The following is an 18,909-nucleotide window of genomic DNA, read 5'->3' on the forward strand; positions in this document are numbered from 1 at the left end:
CGCTCACTAGTTCTTTCTATGGCATCTCCTGATACAAGTGTAGGAAAAGAAAATTTTAATTGCAGTGCTCTTAGCAGCTTCAAAGAGTGTACAGAAAAGGATAAACGGCCTTCTTCTAGGACTGAACGCCCAAGCTTGACGGGATCTTGGTGATTATCTGGTCTACCTCACCACCTTCCTGATTGGATCCTGGGAAGTATCTGTCCAGGAGTGCACCCTTGGTGACAGGCATGAAGACAGACAATAAATCTGTGGTCAAACCATTACTTCAGCTCTTAGCAGGCCAAACTACTGGGAAAATAAGCTACAGAGGTTCTTCTCTTAGCCATAATCATTAAAGAGCACTGAGGTGGCATTCTCAAGTTGCAAGGGAAGAAGGTTCCTACCAGATTTTCTGACAAAAGCATAAAACTGAAAGTGCTATTCCTTATTCCCCTGCTTCTCTTACCACCAATCTTGAAAACTGAGCCCAGTCTTGATACCCACACTTCCTTCTTCGATTTCATCAATTCACCTTCCACCGCTAGGAAGATTCTCCCACCAGGCACTAGGAAGTCAATGCCTCTTATATTCTCACTATCTGCTGTATTTTCTCACACTCATTCATTGATGCAGGATTTATTGAGAACCCACTCCATGGACCATCATACAGCAGTGAACAAGAGAATCCCTGCTCTCATGGACCATTGCATCTGTATGGGGTAGAGGGGGGATAAAAAGAAAAAGGGGACTCTTTCAGCTAGAAAAAAAAAAAGCTACAAAGAATATCAAACAGGGCATCAGGCTAACAGTGGCCAGAGAGAGAGGTCTGAAAGGCAGAGTAGCCTTTGTGTAGGAAGGGCAGCTCTAGGGGAGGTGCATCATCTCCTTGTGCCTCAGTGTCCTCTCCTATAAAATGGAAATAATGCTACCTGTCTCAGAGGCTTGTTGTGAGGTTGCTAAGTGAGTCAATAAAGACTTCGTAAACATGCATAGAGAAGTGTCTGGCATTAATGAAGAGCTTTTTCTGCATCTATCGATAGGATCATATGATCTTTTAGGTCCTTTCCAGCCCTTCAATTTTACATCTCTATTTTTACATTTCCATTAGAGATTGGAAAGAAAAACAGATCTAGATTAGCAGAGCTCCCATATGCTATATTTAAAGCCATATCTTTTCTTTCCTTCTCTAATGGATCTGTTAATTAGAAAATAAAAATCTTCTTAAGCCACATTCCTAAGCAAAAGTAAAAGCAACCACCAAAACCTGTCTCCTCTCAGATGGAGTTTACAAGAAAATCTTATCTTCGGGCAAATATGAGAGCTAACTCGGAGGCTTTTCACTCCTTCCTGTGTATGATTAACAGCAAACACCTTGTCATAAACATTTTTGAAAGGTCAGAGTTGGCAACAATTTTGTTAGAGATAAAGAGTCAAATAAAACACTGCCTTGGTAACTCCCAGCCTTCAAATAACAGCATAGATCTGATCAATAATGAGACATACAAAGGGGATTGTGGGAGAAAGGGTGGGTCCAATTGGAAGTATTAAAAACTTGCCTCAGTCATTTTTCCCCCAACACATCTTGGGTTACATCAGATACTGGAGCCATTAACAGGAAATTCCTGCTTAGTGTGAGAAAACTGAGATTCTAGTAATGAAATAAACGATTGCTTTATGTTGAAGAAGTAAAAAATAGTAAGAAAAAGAAGTTATTTGCAAAAAAGGCAAGGTAAGAATGTTTTACCTATATATGAAGCAGTTTTTGAGTTCATATTTTGAATGTTATTTTGAATCATACTTATTAGTATATTTTACTCTTATCCTAAGGCAAATCACAAGTATGCAAAAGACACTAATTTATTCCTAAATGTATGTTTATATGCTAAATGTGCCTTAGAAATAACACATTTTATTTATATGTTGCTACATATTGCTGTTGTCTTAACAGTAAGTTTAATTTTTAGCATATTGAAGAGATAGCTTTCTATTGTAAAATTTTCATTTTAAAAATGAAGTATTTCCAGTCTATATGGGAGATTTTGTAATTCTGGTAAAAGTATTTTATCACTTAAACTGCATTACACATTGATTATCTATTATCTGTTCATATTAAGAAGCCTCTATCATCAGTTAATGTTTATTAAACAATCAATACAATCTAAGTGAAATAAGAATAAACTCAAACAAATGAGTGGGCTGAAATTCAGAGAAAATTGAGACCACGTCCACTTCAGAAGAGCAGCATTTGTAAGAATTTATTTCTGCTTAAAAGGTCTAATTTATCTTTTTTAATGTCATCAAAGTTAATAATGGATGACATGTCTTATAGCTTCAGTGATGCAGCAACTTGTCGATAACACAGAGAATTTAGAAACCAATTCATCAATTCATGATTTTTTAATTGGACCTTGGATGGTTAATTTTGTCATTAAACTCTCCAATAATAAAACCCTAGAAAGAAAGTTAATTAATAAATAAATCGATAGCTGTTCCCTATCTCTTTAATGAATAACTCTGAGTTCCTATTGTACCCCAATAACCAGTGGCACGTTTCACTTGGACCACTTCCGGGTAAGAGGAGGCAAGGCATACTGAACAGGAGAGAGATATAGGGGGAAAGGAGGGCTGGTGTCTAGTTGTGTGTGTGTGTTTGTGTGCATGCATGCACACTTTATAAATACAAGTTCCTCTCTTCTCTCTCCCAGACATCCACATCGAGGCCAATATATTCTATGGCAAATAGAACAAAACTCAGATTTCCCTTATTTCCTCCCTTATTTCAGAGGAGGTAAAGGTTTTCCCCACTTCTCAGTATTGCATTCACTGGTAGGTCTGTACTGTTGCTCATGTATTTGCCCACTGATATTCCATTACTCATTGAACACCCAAGGTTGAAGAGATCGTGGTGATTATCTGGTCCACCTCACCCCTTTTCTAACTGGGAGGTTCAGGAACATTAAGAGATCTGGCCATGGTCACACAGCTAGTTACAGGCAGGGCCAGTCATTCTTCCCATTCCCCACACCCAGCAATCATTCCACTCCACCACACTTCTCTGATCGCCTTTGCCTAAGAACACATCCTTCTGACGCTTACAATGGAGAAATTAATGAGTCTGCAAGTTAAAGATTCACTTTAAACAAATTGGTTCATTATTATTTAATTGAGGCAGTTTCTGAGCAATAAAAGCCTTGCTTACCAAAACTAGATAAGCAGCTCATGAAACATTGAGCTCAAGGAATGCAAAAACTGTCACAAGTCAATATGTGCTGCCTTTCTGTTTGATAAATGCCACCCAATAGCTTCAGAAGTATCAGAAACTAATGGTGTCCCAGCACTCTGTAGGCATACATTAATGGGATCAGGAGCATAAAATATAAACAATAATGTACATATCGATTGTTCCAGACACTTGAAGCCCAACAAACATTTGAAAGGTCAGTCATTTTACTTGCATCAAATTACAGATAAGTCATTTACTTGAAGCTGGAAACTTGGCTCTCCATGCAAATTTATCTCGTGACCTATATACCTAATCATACCATACCTCTGTTGGCTTCCTAAGGTTGTCTGGCATGAAAAATAGACCAGAAGTGTTTAATCCCATAAAGCATACTCAAGTAAACAATATATGCACTACCAGGAAGGATACACTGTGGTAGAAATCCATTCTATAGGTTAAATAAATACCATGAGACAGCATTTTATTATGACAGAACATGTTTCACAGTTTCTATAAGTCAACTATTTATGTGAGCTTTACGTATTACTATAGATGAATATCTATGCCTTCAGGATGTTAAAAAATACAAGTTTACAAAGTATGAGGTCATAATTATTTGTACTTTTATTTAAAAAACTAAACTTGGACTGACAGGTTCACACTAAAGTTTATCTTCCAGCAATTTTTTTAAATGATAAAAGGCTTAGACCCTTTCAAAGCCCCTCCAAAAGAGAAAAGCCCATTTTAAGGCTTTCTGGATGTCCATGCAGAAACACCCCTTAAGCGGCATTTTCATACCAAAAGGCATCTCTCCCTAAGAGTCAGGTTTCTATCTGATGTTCTTTCTGGTATTCCAGCATCTGGACAAACTGGCTATCAGGAAGAGTTCACAATCCCACAGCCCCAGTTCCTTCTCAGAAGTGACAGTGCCTCTTTGCAATCAATAGCCCACTGTGGACTTCAAAAATGGTGAGAGGACTATGAAGCACCTAAAGAAAGGTTTGCAATGTAAGTCCCCTTTAGGAGAAAAACAATTCTGCCTCTCCTCTGACAATGCCTCCAAGTACTTTAGTGAGGAGAGTTCCCCCATTCACTGCTAAATAAGATTGTCAGGCAAAGAACAGGGCTTGCAGAAATGTCTCCCAAGAACTAGCCAAAGCAGGACAACATCCTTTCCAAGAAGGCTTGGGGAAAAGCTTAACAGAATTTTCCTCTGGCAGAAAACATTTCTCTCTTTGTAGGTGAGTGAAAATACATGGCTTTTCAGCTGCCAGCTGAATCATAAACATTTGCAATTGCTTCCTTTGAGCTAAGGTGACCAGTTTTCCTTTTTCTGATTTTTGCATTATGGATCTTTTACATTGATTCATTCAAGATTCTACAACAGCGAGAAACAGCCATTTTGAAAATCAGATGTCCTTACTCATGAACTATGTCATTTTCAGAACACTTTTAAAACTCATATTACATTAGGTAGCAATCAACAGCCATTGTAAAAATGTATAATTTATGTTAAAATACCATGATTTTAATAAGGCTTATAGCAAAATTGAAAATCCCAAAGGAAAATCACAGTGATTTACTTGGTCACCAAATCACCTGATTTTAATGTTAAGAACATAATTTTATGGTTTTTTAAATAAAGTAATTATCAATATGAGACTATTATATTTTAAAATATATGCAGAATCTTAAATGGGCCAAAAGAACTGATAGATATCATTTTAAGCAAAGCCAATTATGATGCCTGATCAAAAGATGAGACGACATTGCCAAGACAGACCTTTTGCTTTCTAGGTGATACAGATTCACTGTGGATATTGTTCCTGATGTTAACTGCATCCCTTTAAATAAAGGAAGTGTTTGTATTATTGTTTTCCTACTGTTTACATATTTACATGCTCCAAAAAACTAAGAAGTCCAGTCATGTTCTATCACAATCAAAACTCAATTAAGTCAATAATATTAATATTTTGAATGAAGAAAATCTAGGACCTAAAATAATAAGTATGGTTCTGATAAGTATATTCCAAAATCCAGGCCATAACTTCCTTTTAAAGTCATAAGATGAAAGGGTGTTCACGCTAAAGAAAGGTGGCAGCTTTTAATTGCAAACATTATCATTTTAGCATATCAAAAACAAGGTAACTTTTAATCACATAAGCTCTATTGCCTAAGCATGCCTTGAAAAGTAGTTCTCTGTACTTCAGAAGCTATTTTCTGAGCTTTAAATTTTAAACCAAGGCTTTGATGATCAATGAACAAGAAGAAAAACTTCTCATTTCAGACCTAAGAATCCTATTTCGCCCACTGCTTACAAGAAACACAATGTTGAAAGCCAGGTCTTTGTTACAAGAGCTATTCAGGTATACTAAAACGCAGGCTTACAAGACAGTTAAGGACAGGGACACTTGTACTGGCAAGCTGAAGTAACCAATAAGCAGCAACTGCACCAAGCAGGTGTTCAGAGCAATAATCAAAGTACATTTTCCAGTCCACTGTTTCCTTCAAAGCCATTCTAACCTTGCACAGCTCAGGTCTAACACACAAATATACTACTTTCCCCCTGCTCTTAAAACTAGGATTCTTTCTTTCTTCTTGAAAACATATCATCCAGCTCTCTAATAACAACTCCACGGGGCCTGCTCACCAGGGTTCAGTTTCATTAGAATGAAACCAGGCTATCCCTGCCACCTGAGTTTCAGAAGTCCGTTCTCGGCCACAGTACCTAAACTAAGGATCTCCTTTGACATCGGGCTCGTGGTGATGCGAACGGGAAATGGGAAATGAGTCCCTACTGGGGCGGTGAACATCCTCACATTTGTAAGCCAACCGCCGCACTGCCGGCTTTTCTTGCTCCCTGACAAGCCTTGTCCCAGCCTTCCCACGGGACGCCTTTGACAGCGAGTGCAAACAACAGAAGCCAGCAGGAATGTGTAGGAACAGGTGCGGGCGCCTCGCGGGGCAGCCTGCGTGCAGAGAAAGGAGCCCGCGCGGACATCCCACTTCCGACTTGCCCTCTTGCCCTCAGCCGCGGCAGGATCTTGCTTCTTTTCATGCAGCAGCTGTTTGGGAAGCTTTGTAACAAAGAGCTGTGGTTTCTAAGGTGCTGCCTCCCAGTTTTCTCAGTTAGCTTTTAAGGGGGCTTGGGTGGAATCTTCGACAAGATATGAAACAAGAGTAGGAAGTACTCTTGGATTTCTGTGCAGATAAGGGAAATAAGAAACAGCCAGGGCTTTTTCACATCACACCGTTATTCCAGGTTGCCGATTTTCACTTCCTACTGCCTCTCAGATAAGGGGATGTCTCTAGGTTCTGGCAATCTCCGGTATCACAGCGGACACAGATCAGCTATCCTTGGCCACAAACAGCTCAGAATCTTCAAACACCACAGCATGAGAGACCGCATCAGAAACAGCCAGCCAACTAGTTAGTCTTTATCCTTTCTAACCATTTATGAAAACTGCTCGGTGGTTGGTGCGCTTGGCCCTTGGAAATGAACAGCCACTGCTTCTCAGAGTGGTGACTTCTCAAAGCGTGGTCCTTGGACCACCAGCAGCATTCAGGATTACCTGGACCTTGTCAGAAATGCAAAATCGCAGATTCACCTAAACCTGCTGAACAAGATTTAACGAGATCCCCAGGTGCTCCCCATGCAGATTCAAGTCTGCGAAGTATTGGATTATAGCTTCTTATTCAGTGTACGCTGCTCCAAGAGCACATGGGTACATTATCTAAGCCTCAAACTCCTCAAGAACTAGGAGCAAGAATCAATGGTACTATATTATAAATGAAAAGACCAAGGTCAAACAGCAGCTAATTAGTCTTAGGAGGAATTGAACTCAGATTTATCAACTCCTAGACTTCTGCCTTTTCTGCTGCCTCAGTTGGTCCTCAGGGAATGTCCAAGCCTCAGACACCTAGAACGTGAGCATATTTTGCCATTGGTATCCTAGGATAGAAGAAAGAGGGCTCCAAGTCTTGGTTCTCCCATTATTCAGGTCTGTGACTTTGAATTAATTATATCTTTAAAAAAATAGATTGGAGACCCCATACCAAAAAAAGAAAGTTATAAAATAAGGTTAATAAGATAAAAATAGAAAAGTAAGGCCATGATTTAGCAATAAGTAGCAAATGTTACAAAAATATACAAGTTCTAATCTAATGTGTGATTTAACTTCTGAAAATGTAACCTAAAGAAATGTGTCCAAAGAAGAAAACGTTGTATGTACTAAACTCGTTATTGGAGAATTACTTAGAGAAAAAATCAAAGCAACCAAAAGACTCTTTCATCAGCATATCTAGCTAATTAAATTATGGAATATTTACTGATTTAAAATGATATTCATTGGGGCTGGCGCTGTGGCGCAGCGAGTTAATGCCCTGGCCTGAAGCGCTAGCATCCCATATGGGCATGGGTTCTAGTCTCAGCTGCTCCACTTCCGATCCAGCTCTTAGCTATGGCCTGGGAAAGCAGTAGAAGATGGCCCAAATCCTTGGGCCATTGCACCCAAGGGGGAGACCTGGAGGAAACTCCTGGATCCTGGCTTCGGATTGGCACAGCTCCAGCCATTGCAGCCAATAGGGGAGTGAACCAGTGGATGGAAGACCTCTCTCTCTCTCTCTCTCTCTGCCTCTCCTCTCTCTGTGTAACTCTGACTTTCAAATAAAGAAATAAATCTTTTAAAAATGATATTCATCAAGACCTGGCAGCCACAATAGAAACGCTGGCATAATGGCAAGAGGAAAATCAGGTTATAAAATTATAGTATATTATGATCCCAATTGTGTAAAGATAGCTGCCCTTCTAGAGAAAAATGCAAAGCATTTGTAAAACATACTCTATCAAGATAAATAGAATACAGATAATTATTCTCTAAACTTTTAGGAGTTATTATTTTAGTAGTTGTTACATTATCTTAGTAGTTATTTAATTTAGTTTTAGTTAATTTTTTATTATTTCCTTAAAATAAACTAATATTATGAGTAGGAAACAAAAATATATAGTAGCTGTGAAACCTCATATGGTTGTCATAAATTATCATTAAATCTGTTTATAAATTTCACAGGTAATAACAACAGAAGTGGGAACAGACATTTGGCTCAGCAGTTTAGATGCCTGCATTGCATATGGAAATGCCTAGGTTCAAGTTCTGCCTCCGCTTCTGCTTCCAGCTTCCTGCTAGAAGGTATGCTCTAGAAGGCAGCAGTGATGGCTCAAGTAATTGGGTCTCTGCCACCCATGTGGGAGATCCAAATGGAGTCAAGGCACTTGGCTTCAGTCTGGTTCACCCTTGGCTGTTGTGGACATTTGAGGGGAAAACCAGAAGATGAAAACTCACTCTTTCAAAAAAAAAAAGATTGAACAAACAATTGTAAAAATAGTAAAAACAAAAATGAATACACACTGAGCACTTGCTCTGCGCTCAGCAGTAAAGTCATCAGCACCTTTGCTCATTAAAACCTCCAAGGTCAGTAATAGTACCATCTCCAGTTTACAGAGGAGGATGCTAGAACCTGCAGCATCCAGCCTCTTTGAACCCCAACTCCCTCACTCTACAGGTTTCTTCTGAGGATGAAACAAATCTGGCTCTCATACCAACGAGGCTCTGTATAAAGCTCACAAAGAAAGGAGCTATACTGGGAGAACAAACCCTGCACTTTAGGTCAAGATGGGTACGGGAACAGCTCCCCACTTGTGGTGGCCCTTAAAGACTACCACAAAATGAAGCTGCCTGCCTTGAGAAAGGGGCAAGTCTCAGTAGCATCTTCAAACACTCATGAAGTAATACCATTTCTGGTCTAAAAATGCCAAGCAACAGAGGTGTGTGTTACATTTTGAGATGAGATAGATCTGCCTATGATTTCTAGCATAGGAATCAGGAGAAATGAGGTCCTAGACTGTTTCTGTCGTTCCTCAAGCCTCAGCTGTCCCTTTTGTAGAATGGGATTCTGCATTGCTGCTTGCACATTGTTGGCATTGCTTACCTGAGGATATCATTAAGTTAAGTTACAGGAACTTATCTAGAAGGACTTAAACACAAATTTCATTGAAGCATAGCTTTAAAAAACAATCAAAAAAGTTGTGATAAACCAGATTAGATTGATCTTTCAGTTTGTTCCTCCTCATAATAAAGGTTTTGACTTAATGACCCACAATATCCCTTGAACTCTGAGATTATTTACTTCATTTGAAGGGCAGACACAGAAACAAATAGATAAAAGTGCTTCCATCTGTCGGTTTACTCCCCAGATGCCTACAATGGCTAGTGGGGCTGAAGTCAGTAGCTGGATCTCCCGTTTGGGTGGCAGGAACACAATTACTGGAGTCTCCCATTATTAGCAAGAACCTGGAGTCAGGAGCCACAGCCAGGTATCAAAGCCAGGTATTGCATCCTAAGCAGTCTTTTAACCACTAGGCCAAAGACCCATCATGACACTCTGAGATTATGATAATGAGCAACATAACAGTGAGAATCAAGAAAGTCTACATTCATGATACAAAGAAGGGGTACTGCATGGACACTTCAGGCAGGCTTCCTCAGGTCAAACCCTGGTGAAACAAGTTTCCTCCCTGCCTACCTCCTTTCTCCACCTGGGGGTACCTCTCCTCCTGCTCTCCTGTTGCTCTTTGCTCTTAGACTAACTGACCACAAAATTAATTTAAATTCCTCTCCCCTGGGCGTTTGCCTTTGCATACTCTTTCTCATTGCACTAGAAGTTGCATCCTGACCCCAAGAGGTCAGGCAACAGCACACTGGAGCACGTGGTATTTATTGAGCAGGGACCCCCATCTGCCAGCAAAGGCAGCCTCCCTCCTCAGTCTCTGAACGAGATCAGCCTGTCCTTAGAGGAATGGCAGGCGAGGGCAGCTCAGAGAAGGGGCGAAGCCTCAGCTCAATAACAAATGCAAGGGCACTTCAAAATGTTCGTGGAAAAATTTTGAAGGTGCTGGCCTCATGGCATAGCCAGTAAAGCCACCACCTGTAATGCCAGCATTCTATATGGGTGCTGGTTTGAGTCCTGGCTGTTCTACTTCTGATCCAGCTCCCTGCTAATGCCCCTGGGAAGGCAGCAGCAGACGACCCATGCGTTTGGACCCCTCATCAACATAGGAGACCCAGATGAAGCTCTTCACTCCCGACTTTAGCTTGGCCCAGCCCCGGCAATTGCAGCCATCTGCAGAGTGAACCAGCAGATGGAAGACCTCTCTCTGTCTTTCCTTCTCCATATGTCTCTGATTTTCAAATAAATAAGTAAATCTTCTTAAAAATGCATAGTTTTTTCACACTACACATTTTTACATGGAACTTTTGGATGACTGCCTCATGTCCACCAAAATTCAAAATTTTGAAATTCTCAGCACCAAAATAACCTTACTTTTAAAAAAAAAGATTTATTTATTTATTTGAAAGTCAGAGTTATACACACACACACACACACACACACAGGGAGGGAGCGAGGGAGGAAGAATGAAAGAGAGAAAGAGAAAGAGAGGTCTTCCATCTGTTGGTTCATTCCCCACATGACCGCAATGGCCAGAGCTGTGCCGATCCAAAGCCAGGATCCAGAAGTTTCTTCCAGTTCTCTCCCATGGGTGCAGGGGCCCAAGGACTTGGGCCATCTTCCACTGCCCTCCTAGGCCATAGCAGAGAGCTGGATCGGAAGTGGAGCAGCCGGGACATGATCTGGTACCCATATGGGATGCTGGCACTGCAGGCGGCAGCTTCACCCGCTATGCCAAACTTACCTTTTAATTCCATCACAAACTTTAAGTACTCTCTTGTTATCTATTCCGATCTCTTTCAGTTGCATTTGCATGCATGTTAATAAAAACACATACAGCTGAATGTCTTACAAAAGTGATGGACAAAATCCAACCTTATAATATTAGAAACAATAATTTACTAAGTAGCCAGTTTTGATAAAGAAAATAAATTACTTACTTTATATAACAATATCTTCTGGATGTGCAATTTATTAAAATATATTGTACAAAACATTTCTAATATTTACACATACGGGATCTCAAATTCCTGCAAAATGTGTACACATGGCATATTAAGCAAAATGCATAAAGGACACATGTGTAGAATACAGTCATTGATTAAAGCTATTTCTCTTGGTTTCTGAATGAACTACATGTGCTAGAAGTATTCTACATTTAAGGATTTTAATACATATTCTACATTACTAATTATTCAATGTTTTTAAATGCAATGTAAAACAAATTTATAATTCAAAAAACATGTAGCATTTTGGTAGCACTTAAAGGATAGCTTCCTTATGTTTTGAGTTGATGTACTGTCTTCCCACAAGAGCAGTATGAGCTATACCCCACTTGATTTAATTGATTTTATTATGACTAGGCCTGTTAATTTTTTAGGATTGATTATACCAGAGAGAGGAAGAGTATGTCTGAATGATACTTGTTTTACAAATCAATAGTTTAATTTGGCAAAATCCCTTTTTTTTTAAAGAACTGAATCTGTTGCTTTTATACATGTTTAATTAAGCTACACTGAGAACAAAAAAATCCTTACAGTATAGAACTTTCCCAATCACTATCATTTTAGCAACAGAGTTGGCAAAAACACACAAAATGATGTGTAGTTCCCTTACTTTGGAGTAATAGCTGCTTGGGGTATGATTATATAGTTCTTTAACCCTCACTTTCTTCTGTAGGTAACCATTAACAAGACACATAAAATAACCAATTTGGTTCATGTAAATTTGGTAGATTCCACGAGTAAAATTTTTATCCTAACACTGGTGTTCCAACACACACAAGTTTAACTGTAGTTAGTGACTTTCATTCAGTGCTCTTGTTAGCATCTTATAGTAAAGGCGTGGATGGGGTGGGGGTGAGGGATAAAGCTTTGACAGATGGTACTCAGCGTTGGACTCCTGCTGAGCTCAGCAGGACCTGTGGTTTCCAAGGTTAGGGCTGTCAAAATGGCTCTGTCTATCAAGTGAATTACAAAGTGTAGACTGCTTGTCTGTTTCCTATACAAAACTTAGATTTCATGTGCCATTATTGTCCTTCTTTCTGCTGATTTAATAACTTCTAGGAAGAAGAACTGGGCTTCTGATGCAGCCTTACTATGTAAGAAACTACTTGGAAAGGGGATTCTCAAGGGCTGACAGAGGTAGGCCGTGATCTGATCTCTTTCTCTTTAGTTTCTCTGTAAGATTTCATGACTTGAAAAGGATTCAAAAGCCATCCAAGGTTCACGTGTGGCAAAAGCTAAATGTGAACTTTTCAAACTGAACTTAATGATGGCTCCCTCTCAAAAGGGTCAAATGTTTTTAGTAAGAATCCTTGGGGTGATGTGCACTCATTCAACCAGGAATATTGGGAATGAAAGGGGACTGTTTCTACTATGAAATACATTGCTGTGTTTAGATGTGTTTGTCATGGCCTGTTTTTCATCTTTCATAGTTCTTAAGGTTAAAAATCTTCCCCTTTTTTTCCTCACCTATGCCTAAAGCCTTCAGATGATCAAAGAAAATGCCTGACGCTGAAAGACAGAGAAGTGAACAATGTCACCAAAATGTGCTATTTGTCATACACTGCTAACAGCTGGATTTCTTGGTAAGTCTGATGTTTTCCTTTATGCATATTTTATAATTCCATGATTGTTAGTGACCTCCTGGGATTCCAATTAAAAATCTGTAGGTGAATTCATAAATTCAGACTTTTTATTAAGAGTATGCTGAAATTAGGTTTGGGGCTATGCCCCTGAAAAAGCTAATAATTATGTTTCAATTTATATTTTAATTTGTACATAAAACATGTAAAGCCAAACTCCTGTCCTAATTGTTATTTAAAACAACAAGGTCAAACAAAAAGTGACATTATTTAAATGGCAAACTTTAATCCAGCCCTGAGATTAAGCATTTTAATTGCTATTTTTGAGAGGCTGATAAAAGTAGGACATCTCCTATTTCTTTTTGACACTGGCTTCAGCATCCACATCCACTAGTGTAGTTATTGTTCCCTTCTAGCATGTTTGAAAAAACAGCGCTCTCCCTACTGCAATACAAGTATGGTTGAAGAATTTTTCTCTGCAGATATTTATCTTATCTAAATCCCATAATCATAAAGGGAACCCCATTTGGAAGAATGACTATTTGTTATGATTCCCAGTATATTTAATTACTCTGGACACTAAATGAAAGCTTTTTTTTAAAATAGGCTTGAAGTATTTACCTTCTTTAAAAACTTTTTATAAAATCCTAACCCAGTACTTTGCTCTGGGACATACAGCCTTCACTACAACGTAGAATCATAGTAAATGTTACTGACTTGAAATCAAAAGCAAATTGAACTTTGAATAAAAGATAAAAGGAATTCCTGGACTGAAACGAAAGGGTTGCAGCTTTTAGAACAAATTATTATAAGAAATTAGCAAACACCAATTCAGCAGAGACCCTTCTTCAATATGTTTGTGTGTTTTTGTGTTTCAGTGTTGTTCAGTGTGTTTCTTCATAGTGTTTCTATGACGTTTTTGATCTTCATACACAATAATGATAAACAGAAATTTAAGAGAAAAATCCTAAACCAAAATACAGTTTTCTTCTCTTTTCTTCTCTCTCCTTCTCTCCCTCTCTGCCTCTTTGCAGGCTTTGTTCAACAGGGCAATTTCCAAGTCTCTTTCTAACAGCCAATACCACCCCCTCCCCCAGAGGAGTTCTTGCTACAGTAAACTTGCTGAATCAAATTTGCTTTTCATGTGTTTGCATTTTTTGAAGAATCTGAGGATTTTCTTCATGTGACTATGGGGAAAGTGTGCTTTTGTAATTTTATCCAAGTCCATAAACTATAAGGCCCTGGAAATTAAGTCCATCCCTGGCAGGGATTCAGCAATCCTAGAGGAAGGAAACAGCACTAAAACAGACATGAAGTTCGAACATTGCAATCACTGACTGAGCCATCCACCAACACTTTTTCTTTCCTAACCCACAGCATTGGCCCAGAGCTCTGGGGCCAATAAGCCAAAATGTACAGGGTGAACTAACACAACTAATGTGCTTTAAGTGCAGTAGATCCTTTGGTTGTTGCTTTGTCATTATTATTAGCTATAGTAAAATGCACATAACATAAAAGTGATTGTCTTATCCATTTTAAATGTTCAACTCAGTAGTGTGAGGGATATCCACAGTGCAGTACACCACTCTCCAGAACTCTTTCTGTCTTGCAAAACAGAAGCTATCCATGCATTACACTTCCTCTTCTCATCACCCAACCCCTGGCAACCAACATTCTATATCTTCTCTTTATGAATGTGACTGCACTGGGTACCTCATATTAGTGGAATCATATATTATTTGTCTTTTTTGACTCATTACATCACTTAGCATAATGTCCTCAAGGATTGCCTATGTAGCATGTATCAGAATTTCCTTCCTTTGTAAGACTGAATAATATTCCCATTTATGTGTAGTCTGCAACACCCTGCTTATCCATTCACCTGTCAATGGACACTTGGCTGTCTTCCACCTTGGCTATTGTGAAAGCTGCTGTGAACACAGTATATAATCCTCATTGTTTTAGAATGTGATTATGGTGTGCTGCAGAGTAAATTAAGATCACAGCACATACTGGGAGAAGAAAAGCAGAAACTTAGAATAAAAATAATTGTTAATGTTTGTCATATTCTTACTATGTACCAGGCACTGTGCCATATACCTCACTGGTCTTAACTAAGAGATACTGTTATCTTCATTTCATAACTGAAACACAGATACATAGGTTAACTAGGACAAAGTAATTCAGCTAATAAGTCACTAAGATACAAATCTGGAAAATGGGGGTCAGAGTCTGTGAATTTGGAAGAGAAAAGAAATCACAGAGCTGTTTTGATGGAACCTATGTAAGGGAAGAACTCCTTAACTCCTGTACAAGAGTGACCTGGTCAAAAGAGTACTGGAATAGGAACCAAAAAGCCAGCTCTATCACCAGCCAGGACAGGATGACTATCCTGCTGTTCTCAACATTTCCTTTATGGAAGCAGGGGTTGAATGAGTGTGCTATGGTCTGTGATGTCCAGCAACCCCTCATTCTACATGAGATTTAGTGTCCAATAGTTTATGGCTTGGTTATTTCACCTACTTGAAGATAAGGAAGTAATATTAAATTTTCAAATTTATACTTAAGTCTCTGAATTCAGATGATGAGTAATTTTCTTATTTTCATTTCAATATATTAAAATTATTCCTTGAAAGCAAAACTCCATTTTTTCCACTCTAATTAAACTAAAAAGGAAAGAATACCATCACTTGATGTCAGCAGGAGTATATGAGGAAAAATGTAGCTTCTCTTTCATAGGGCCCTGAGGTATGCTTACCCTATCAAAAGCAAAGAGAGCTGGGAACAGTACTCAGTTCATATATGTTCCCATAATTAGGGTTAGATAATTCCCACCACACACCTCTGAGAAAAAAGAGAAGGGTGAGGCTGAACCAATCTATATTTACCTCCTCAAAGTCAAAAATAGTCATATCATTGCATCTCTAGAAATATACTGTGCCTAAGTATCTTCATTATCTTATATATATAGTTTTCTAGCTCTTTTGGTTTACTTGAAGGATTTTTTTGTGTGTGTTCATTTTCATCACATAATCCCAACTCATCCTGTATTGATTGAACTATACCAAAGAAAGCAAAATAAACATTTTTTAAAAAATTAAATAAGCCTTTAAAAAACAGTTGAGGACCCAAAGAAGAGCATTTGAATGCTACTGATCGAAATTATAAGCAGGTGCATGTTTACAAACCCATGAAGAACACTTGGTTCAAAAGGCTTTGCAAATCAGGCTCAAGAGCAGACTTGAGTTGCAATTTTGTTTGAATGCCATATAAATCTAGTGGCAAATGCTTATTTGAGCAAAGCCCAGGTGTTTCAAACAGAGTTCAGACAAGCGATTGATCAAGGCTGCATGTTTTTAGGAACGTCTGCAGATAAAGGTCGATATTAATTTAAAAGAGTGTTTTCATTTTCTTTTAGCCAGCATCTATGGCAGAACAGATCATTGTGTTTTAAGCCAAACTATTATAATAGGATCATCCTACATATTCCAACTCACAAATTTGCTATTCTACAGATAATAACTACATTCAGGCCTCAGTCAAGACAGGGAGTTTTGTGATACATACTACAATGACTTCTGTGCTTTCAAAAGATGTGAATTCTGCAAACCAGACAGAAGGGGGAGCTAACCATCTGGAAATTAACCAACCCTTTCAAAAATACGTCAAATACATAGAAAAGGAAATTCTAATATGATCAACTCTTATCTCCTTTAGTCATGTACTTTATAGTAACAATATAAATTTTCTGGTGCATTAAAAATGAAAAAGAAAACTACAAGCAAGGCAAAAACATGGAGTTAATTAGTGAAGAGACCAAATATACAAACCATTAAAAGGCCAATTAAAAACATATATTTTATGGTGCGATCTCACATTTTATAGCACACGTAGAACTAGAACACACACCCTAAAAGACCAAAATAATAGTCTGTAGTCATATATATCACTAATATTGCTGTTCTATAGATCCCGATCATAAAATGGAACGCTGACTTTAAAATTAATAACATCTGGAAATAATGGCCAAACACACTGTTGGACTGAAACTGTCTTGAAAATACTATGTAATAAGATTTACTTAGCATATTTGAAAGAAAAAAAATGTTTTGTTCCCCAATTTGTTGCAACATCTGAAAGTTCATGAGGTTATGACCCCTCTTTAAGAAAGCATCTCCCACCACCTGCAAATACCCCAGGAAAAGCAGTTGGAAACAATAAAACACGTGCTAGTTAGCGGTTACCAGGGAAACGGTTCTGGTTCACCAATCAGAGCGTCTGCTCTTCCCAGTGGCTTTGTCCGAGGGAGACATGAGCCAGCTGTTAGTGAATAACCATTGTTATAGATCATCAGGAAATCACAGTCAGCAGGCAACCCAGCCCCGCTGGAAGTTTATTTCTCATATTTGTTCATCACCAGGGCAATCCTCCACCTTTAAAACATCCCGTCAGGCTGGGTTAACTAAATAATACCCTGCATGGCAGGATCACTTTGAGGAGGCTGGTTGCAAAATGGTCGTTTTGTGCAGCACACACATTACTTTGGTTCCAACTGCATCACTCTCCTGCCCCCTTTACTTTCCAGCGGTGAGTGTTGGCCCAGCATCTGAGGTCTGTGCCCCTTTGGGCGCTGTTCCTTTCTTGGATTGGCCACTCAGATACACACCCCCTACACTGCAGGCACCAAACGCTTTCATACTGCACTTTCCAAGACCTGTGGGAAATCCCTGGTGTTCCCCATGCTGGAGACACCAGAGTGACTGGCTGGCCAAGGATGGGGCTTTCCAGGGGCAGTTTGGGCTGTCATAGGAGAGTGCTTAAGGGGACAAACGCTGGGTCCCTCCCTTGGCAATGCACACACGACCAGAACAGCCCCACTTTTATCATTTTTATATCTTTTATAAATTTATAAACTAATAGATTCTTTAAAAAATAAACTGGCATTATTTTTAAAGGTTAAAAAACAGTGAGCTCTAACATCAACCTGTCCAATCAGCAGACTCACCGTAAAAATAGAGACATCCAGACTTTGGGTTTCAGGATGGGAGTTGAGAAGTCACCCTTCTGTCCTAACAACAAGTAAAGTGCTGAATAACATGACAAATCAACAACTCTGAGGTCGGAAGGCAAACAACTGCCCCAAAAACTGGAGAGAGCGAGCGAGGGAGAGAGGGAGAAAGAGAGAGAGGGAGAGAGGGAGAGGAAAAGATACAGCAGAGTAGAAACTCTTGAGTAGAAGTTTCAGGTGCCAGCGTGGCACAGGAACAACAGAACTGCAATAGCTAGAAAACCAGGGTGGACAAGTTTGAGGCCTAAAAGCACCAGGTGTTGTGGGGCCTCCACACCTTACCTTTGAAAGAGTTCATAAGAATTCTATCTGATAGTTTCCCAGAAACCATACAAACAAGAAGAGAATCATGTGAAATATTTATGTTGCTGAGGGAAAAAAAAAGTTCACCAGCCTAGAATTCTGTACCCTGTGAACGTTATACTTCAAAACTAAAGGAGATAAACAAAAATTGAGAAAACATGTTGTCAGGAGAGTTGCCTTGCAAGAAGCGATACAATTCTGCAAGGGTGGGCATTTGGTACTGTAGTTAAAATGCCTCATATCTCGTACCAGGATGCTAGGGGTTGAGTCCTGCTCTGATTCCAATTTCATTTTCTGGCTAATGTGCAAACTGGGAGGCAGCAGACGATGAACTTGGGTCCCTGACAACCACATGGGAGACTTGGATTGAGTTTCCAGTTCCTGGCATCAGCCTAGCTCAGCCTGGCTGTTGTGGGCACTTGGGAACTGAACCAGTAGGTAGAAGCGCTTGCTTGCTCGCTCGCTCTGTGTGTGTGTGTGTTTCAAATAAATGAAAACAAGTAAGTAAAATTTAAAATAAATCCTTCAGAGAGAAAGAAGTTTATACAGATCAGAACTCAGATCCACATAAAGAAAGAGGATCAGAGAAAGACCAAGTGAGAATAAAAACTTGTTTTTCTTATTCTTAATATAATACAAAACTGTTTAAAACAATAGTAACAATAGTAACAATTATTCAATATTGTATGATTATGTGTTACATACACAAACATACATGTATATACTATGCATGTTTGAGTA

The sequence above is a fragment of the Oryctolagus cuniculus genome, chromosome 2 (assembly GCF_051225735.1).
Source record: "Oryctolagus cuniculus isolate XC-2025 breed Fujian yellow rabbit chromosome 2, ASM5122573v1, whole genome shotgun sequence".
In the NCBI taxonomy this organism is placed as follows: domain Eukaryota; kingdom Metazoa; phylum Chordata; class Mammalia; order Lagomorpha; family Leporidae; genus Oryctolagus; species Oryctolagus cuniculus.